The sequence below is a fragment of the Lygodium microphyllum genome, chromosome 17, assembly GCF_053477565.2.
Source record: "Lygodium microphyllum isolate KBCC chromosome 17, Lygodium_microphyllum_v1.1.10, whole genome shotgun sequence".
Taxonomy (NCBI): Eukaryota; Viridiplantae; Streptophyta; class Polypodiopsida; order Schizaeales; family Lygodiaceae; genus Lygodium; species Lygodium microphyllum.
In genome coordinates, this window is record NC_141151.1 from 26,275,259 (window position 1) to 26,282,114 (window position 6,856).

General features: G+C 41.6%; 1 protein-coding gene across 5 annotated transcripts in view; it reads right to left on the bottom strand.

The window, feature by feature from the left end:
* LOC148021714 (ureide permease 1-like) overlaps window positions 1-634 on the bottom strand; it is an 84,356-nt gene extending 83,722 nt beyond the window's left edge. The window contains exons 1-2 of one of the 5 annotated variants that reach the window (XM_087697230.1): window positions 370-634; window positions 202-239 (exon numbers count right to left, since the gene is read on the bottom strand). The gene's annotated coding sequence lies outside the window, so the exon portion shown is untranslated. Of the gene's footprint in view, window positions 1-142; window positions 240-362 lie in introns of all 5 variants that reach the window. The other 4 variants (XM_087697226.1, XM_087697228.1, XM_087697227.1 and 1 more) reach the window with 4 other exon arrangements.
* Window positions 635-6,856: the final 6,222 nt, after the last annotated feature.

Here is a 6,856-nt window from a genome sequence, read left to right on the forward strand (position 1 = left end):
ATCATTTGATACTCTCTAAAAGACAAAGAAAAGAGCTTATAAAGTCATTCTCGTTCATTTTGATTCTATGACACAGCTTGAAAATGGCATGTCAAGGTTTCATTCATTCTGGTGCCCTCAGAAGCGGAACAAGTATGCTTACGAGTGACACTTGCAGCATGGACAAATGAGTATCCATTTGAGGCATAGCTTTAAAATCACCTTTTCATCCGTATTTGAATTCCGATAGTACTTCACAACTGAGATTAATGCGTACACAGATGCTTATTAGTGAGAATAAGAGTTGGTGCAGTTTCCGAAAAGGGGTAAGGCTTCCCGAAACTGAGGACAAATAGCAATAGTTCCAGAGAAAGCGTCCATACTGATTACCGATCTCAAGCAGCGGTAGCTTCTTCTTTGTCGTCGTTGTCTTCTTCTTCTTCTTCTTCTCTATTACAAGCGCGCGCGCGAGAGAGAGAGAGAGAAACCTCTCTTTTTCGTCTTCCTCCTTCCGCGAGAGAGAGAGAGAGAGAGAGAGAGCTCTTTTTCTTCTTCCTCCTCCTCCTTCCTCGTCTTCTTCGTTCTTCTTCTCCTTGCATGATAATGGATGATGGAAGGACAAAACAGACGCTGAGATAACTGCTAGCTGTAAGTGAAGGGAGTCGTCACCCCATGCAAAACGCATGTCCGAACAACCTCATGACTGAACAGTCTTTACTGAAAAGGTCAAGATTGTACAACGCAATCAGCATAATCATAAAATTAAAAAAGGCTAAGATTATGCGGCATAATAATCATCATCATCGTCATAAAATAAGTAGCATGCGAGCAATCTTCACTCAAAAGGTTAGCATTATAAGTCATAAGCATAGTAATAATGATCATGATAACTAGTCTATTCATTTAAACTAATTATTTAAACTATGACGTAAAGAACTATAAGATAGAATGACGAAGACTAACTACTTATACTCATTAACTATATGAAAGAAGGACGAAGACTAACTAATCATACTCACTAACTATAATAAACTGATCATTAAAAATAATCATTTCCACTAATCATTAAAAGAACAAAGAAAGGACGAAAATGAAGGACATTATTGTTTAAACTTTTTTTGAGAAAACATTGAATTGTATTAAGTGAAAAGGTTTATACAAGGGGAGGTGTCAACCTTAATGAGCTAGGGATGAGAACCGCGAAGAGCGACACTTAGTAACAGACATTAGTGGACTATGAACATGAGTGTGCAGTAACAGCAATTCAGTCATCTATATACGTAGAAGGCGAAGATACACTGTAACAACTATAAAGGCTTCTAACCAAAAAGTGACCGTATAACCACGGGTTGGTGGCGAAGGTACAAAAAATGGACTGGCCTCCATGATGACAAGGGTCAACTGGCGTGGATAAAAGCACTCTATGAATCCGAGGCTAAATATGGGCGGGCCTCCATGATGGCTTCCTTTAGGGAAAGGAGTATCTCAGTAGCTTACCTTTCTTTTGCCATCAATGCGTCTTTCCTCTCCTTCTTCCCTATTGAAGTATTGACTCCTCGCAGCTTCTTCTAATCATCCTCATTTCAGCCATTTGCCACCAAACAAGGGAGATAAATATCCATTTAGGCTTAGAGCACTTCCTTTCAAAAACACAATCGTTCCTGGAGGTCCAAATGGCCCATAGATATGCTCCTCTTACCACCATCCAAATAACTAGGGGAAGGCGATTAGCCTCACCATGGAGGATTTCTTTCCACGAGAGAGAGGTAGGGTGAAGGGGGAAGAGTATTCTATGTAGTTCTTGAAGGCATTCTTGGTTAGCTAGACATGAGATAAATAGGTGGGGAATGGAGTCTAACCAATGACCACACCTGGGGCATAGTGAGGGCATAGTACATTGCCCTTGCCAATTCGGGTTGTCTTCTTGTTAGTCCACACAGCATGATGAAGGATAGTCCATAACAGAATTGATTGTTTAGGGGGGGGGACACGGGGGGGGGACCGACCATGCCTATTCGAATATGTAGTACCACTGAGCTTTTGACCATTGTATGTTCCACCTTTTATTGAGCTTACCCACAAGTCTTATGTCCATTCGTCGAAGGGGCGGGAGGGGGGAAGTCAAAGACTTCCTTTCCAACAAATGTCCTCTACTTTAACCTAAAGATTACTAAGCATCCAACCAATATTAGAAGCATCCCATACATTAATTCTATTAATGATTGTATCGAGGTCTTGATTGTTTAGTCTAAACTCCGTTTTGAGAGCTAATGGTGTTTTCCATGACTTATGTGTGCTATCCCAAAGGTTATTCCACATGAGAATTCCTTTCTTATGGAGTTTGCCTACTAATTTGGCTAGATCTTCCTTGATTGGGGGCAAGGTAAGACTAAACCAGACTGAGTCGTTAGGTCCCATGCATGAATTTTTTTCCTTTTGATTTCAATTGGGTACTCTATCTTATATTGTAACCAAACATCCCACATAGTTCTGAGAAGTTGTGATGGTTTTTTAATATGGAGGCATGCTTGACTAAAGAGGATGTTAAATACTAATAAGTTTTGAAATGTGATCCCCTCATAGACAACCCCTTTTTGGAAGTTGTGATTCAAAAGTATGGCCTAATCATCTTCCGGAAGGAGCTAGCTCCTGATGATCCATTTTGCAGCTAGTTTGGAAGCCAATAGATTTATATTTGGAAGCCCCAAGCCACCCTTTTTTTTTCTAGTATACAAGTATCCCCAAGCAACTTTAGGCATTTTATATCTATGAAAGTTTCCTCCCCACATAAAGTTTCTACACAGGGCATCTAACTATTTAATGCATGAATTACTTGGTTTCCAACACGCAAGGAAGTAGATACATGTTGAGTATACAAAGTGATGTAGGACAAACTTCCTAACGGCCATCCCATTTTGAAAGCCCTTCCAGCGATCGAGCTTACCATTGAGTTTGTCCATTAGCCATTGCCATCTTTGTTTTAAAGTGACCCCAAAACCCATCGGGATACCTAGGAGTCTAAATATTTTCCCTTCTTGGATAACTTGGCATCCTTCATCCAGTAGCCATCGGGGTGGGGGGGCTAGCATGGATTGAATGCCTGTTTTAGCATGATTTATTTTAGATCCTAAAGCTAGACAAAATTTGTGGAGGCACATCCAGAAGGTTTTAAGTGAACGATCATCATTTTTTACAGTTGCATTTGTGTCGTCAGCAAATAAGTTGAGCAGCATCTGTCTAGCTAAGCTTGGGAGTTGGATACCCTAGATATTACCCTGGTTGAGTTGGTCTTCTAGTAGCCATCCAAGTGCGTCCGCAGCTATGGCGAATAGTAGAGGTGCCAAAGGACATCCCTGTTGGATAGATCTTCTTAGGATGTAGGGTTTGGTAAGCTCTCCGTTGATGGAGATTCTCGTTGAAGCACTGCCGAACAACACACTAACATATCTAATGAATCTACACCCGAGACCCATATCGTGAAAAGATTGTAGGATAAAGTCCCACTCAATCCTATCATATGCTTTGTCAAAATCGATCTTAAGGAAAATGACATCTTGATTAGTTCTCTGAGCATGTTCCATCCCCTCCCACAGACCTATAATTGCATCAAGAATGTACCTACCTTTAATGAAGCCTTTTTGTTCCCATCTGATCCACTTATCTAGGTGGGTACTTAGCCTTCTAGCTAGAGTTTTGGCAAAGATTTTATAGGCTGATGATAAACACATGATAGGTCTCCAATTAGCCAGGTCTTCCTTGGAGTCCTTCTTATGAATCAATCTGACTACCCCTTCATTGATGCATAGTGGAAGAGACCCTTTAGTCATAGCCTCCTTCCAAATCCTGGTAAGAGGGGAGAGGAGGAATCACTTGAATTCTTGGAAGAATTCATTGGGGAAGCCATCGAGGCCAGGGGATTTCCCTTTTGATAAAGAGTCTATGGTGTCGCTTAGTTCTAATTCCTTTAGGTCTTCTTCCAAAAGCTTTGCTGTGGATTCGGGAATTATTGAGTGCCAACATCTAGCTATTTCAACCCCCACAGCTTTCTTGACCGAGTGAGACTAGGAGGGTTGACTGAATATTCTTGTGAAATAGTCATAGGCAATCTCAAGATTTTCCACTTATGAGAGCACCTAGGATCCATCGTTCTTTATGAATAGTGGGACTTTGTCCTTCTCCTTCTTGAGCTTGAGTAGCTTAAATTGTTCTTTCGTGGAGCGATCAATTTTACTCACCCACCACCCTCAAAAGTACACCTGGAGGGATTCGCTTCTTCATTCCCAAGTCGGCTTTTGGATTCCAACACTTTAACTTGTGCTTCTATCTGACCCTCTTCCACTGCTTTTTCCAGCAAGATAACCTATTGGTAGATTCGGTTTCTTTTTTCCCTTCTCTGTTGGGTAACTTGAAGTTTTGGCCTCTCTTAGGAATCTCTGGGTGTCCTTTACCAGTAATTCCTAGGCCTTAGCTGGGGCAAGTGGAAGTGTGTGAAAGTTCCCCTTAATATGGCCTCCAAGGGTTTCTAGATGAAGTCCATCTGGAACAAGGACTGGTCAGTGTGGAACCACCCCGCTCTAACGGTGTGACTTGCAGTGGAAAGAGTAAGTTGGACTGGTTTATGGTCAGAGAGGGAGATGTTGTGCCATGTCTTGGTCTTGGCATCCATATAGGTGGACAACAATCCTAATGTGACATAGAAACTATCTAGTCTGGCTTTCCTTAGAAGGCTCCCACATTGATTATTCAACCAAGTGAAGTCAGCCTTCGGGTTAGGTTCGATGACGCTCTGGAATCCTTTGAGGTTGAGTCATGAGTCTCTCTCCTTACCTGAGATGATGTTCCCCTTGGCTTCAAAGTGATCCTCTAATTTTTCAACAAAATTAAAATCCCCTGCAAGGGTAATAGGGCAGTCTAGGAGTTGAATCGAGTCCCATATTCTGGGCTTATCTTTATTTGTTCCCCAAGCATATACTAAGATAACTACAACCTCCTCCATGTCTTTGAGCCTAACACTGACCCAAAAATTGCCCAGATCCAAGAGAACTTCTTGGATATAAGGTTGTAGTTTGGAGCCTACACCAATTGCAGCTCCTCCTACACCCCCCTTATGCTTGGTTGAGTACCATGTAAATTCATTTTTAATGGTTAGGAGGTTTTTCTTCAACCTCTCATCAACTTTTTTGACTTGTTGGAGGCAAATGATGTCAGGGTTAATGGCATTCAGATGTAGCCAATTATGGAATACTAGCGCTCTGGACTTTTCTGAGAGTCCTTTGCAATTATACGAAATAATCCTTAGGTTATTCATTTCTTACCTACTTTATTTGGTTTCTTACGTTTGTCTTTACCCGAAGTGTTCTACTTTTTGCTACTATTGTTGTTCGTCTCCATTGGAGTGGGTCCCTCATGCCCAAAGTGGTGTTCTTTGTGCTCTTCTGTACCTTCGCTATTTGGGAGAGAAGCCTCATGATGTCCCACCCTATGGTTGGAGGAGGGGAGACTCTCTTCCTCCTCCTCTTCTAAATCCTCCTACCCGGTCTCACCCTGTGGAGGGGAATCTATTTCCGAACCCTTATCTGAACCTTCAATAGAGCTTGCCATTTCGTTAAATAACTGGCAACCATCAATAAATTCCTCGTTGTCCAAATCTAATGCGTCAGACATCAGTGGGTGTGTTTTGCCTTTAGGCTTGCGCTGTGTTTCAGAGTCCTCCAGACTCATAAGCAATGGAGAGTACCTATTAATAGAGGTTGTAATGGAGGCCTGTTTGACTTTGTCCTTTGATTTGGGGTGTTTTGATTTCTTATTCTATACTGATTGAAAGCTATCAGATTTATCCTTATTGACCCCAGCTTCTGGGACTTTTTTCACCCCTGCTTTCAATCTACTAGTGTCATCTTCTTTAGCCCATTCGAGGCAGTCCCTAATCAAATGGCCTTGTTTGCGACATTTAAAGCAAGAATTGGGGAGGTTATTGTAAGCAATTTCTTGCTTCCTTAGAACAAATCCATTGCCATTCTTGATTAGGATGGAATTGTGCACTTTTTTGCTCAGGTCCACCTCAACTAGCACTTGAGGGTGCCATCTCAGGTTAATGTCCTTGTTTGTGACTGTTGTCTTGTCCGCCGAGAACGTGGCGGAGGAGAGTCTCGAGGCATCCACGTGTCCATCCAAGAGTGGTAACAGTACCATTGGCACCAAAACCGCCCTTAACGATTGGTTTGGCGCCACGTAGTCCGGTTTAAGCAGGTGGCACTCCACCTCACTTCGAGAAAGAGAATTACAAGTCCAGTTTGATATGCTTTTTCGTAATGCTCTTCACTTTCGAAAAACCAAGAGAGAGGATCATGGCAAGCGCCAAGCGTATCCTTCCCCAAATTGACTTCTTCTTTACTGGCGTCACAATAAAACTTAAAAGCTCAATTGCTCGAAACTTGAAAGACGGACGCTTACGAGTTTAGAGTGCGCACTCGAATTAAATTAAGGTTAGGACAGAGTTCCAACCTATTTCATTATTTTGTGAAGACTGCTAGGTATTCACTTTTATTGGGTTTTATTTAATTATTTTCTAAAAATTGTGAATGCTTCAGTTGATGTGTAGAGAATGCGACAGTGGCATTGGGTAGCAGCGGACAATAGCGTGAATCCAAATGCTTAGAAGAATTACTATTTTTTATGGGTGCTTGCCTTATCACTAAAGGCATGGTGCCAATATTTATTTAAGCGTGCTTATTTATTAAAGCACATGACAAAAAATTTATTGTCTTGTATGGGCATAGGCACTCGATTAAATATTTCATTATTTGATATTTGTATTTGGGTGGCAGAGCCCGACTTTTGGATGCCCAAACGCTTTACTTTATATTTGGGAAAATGC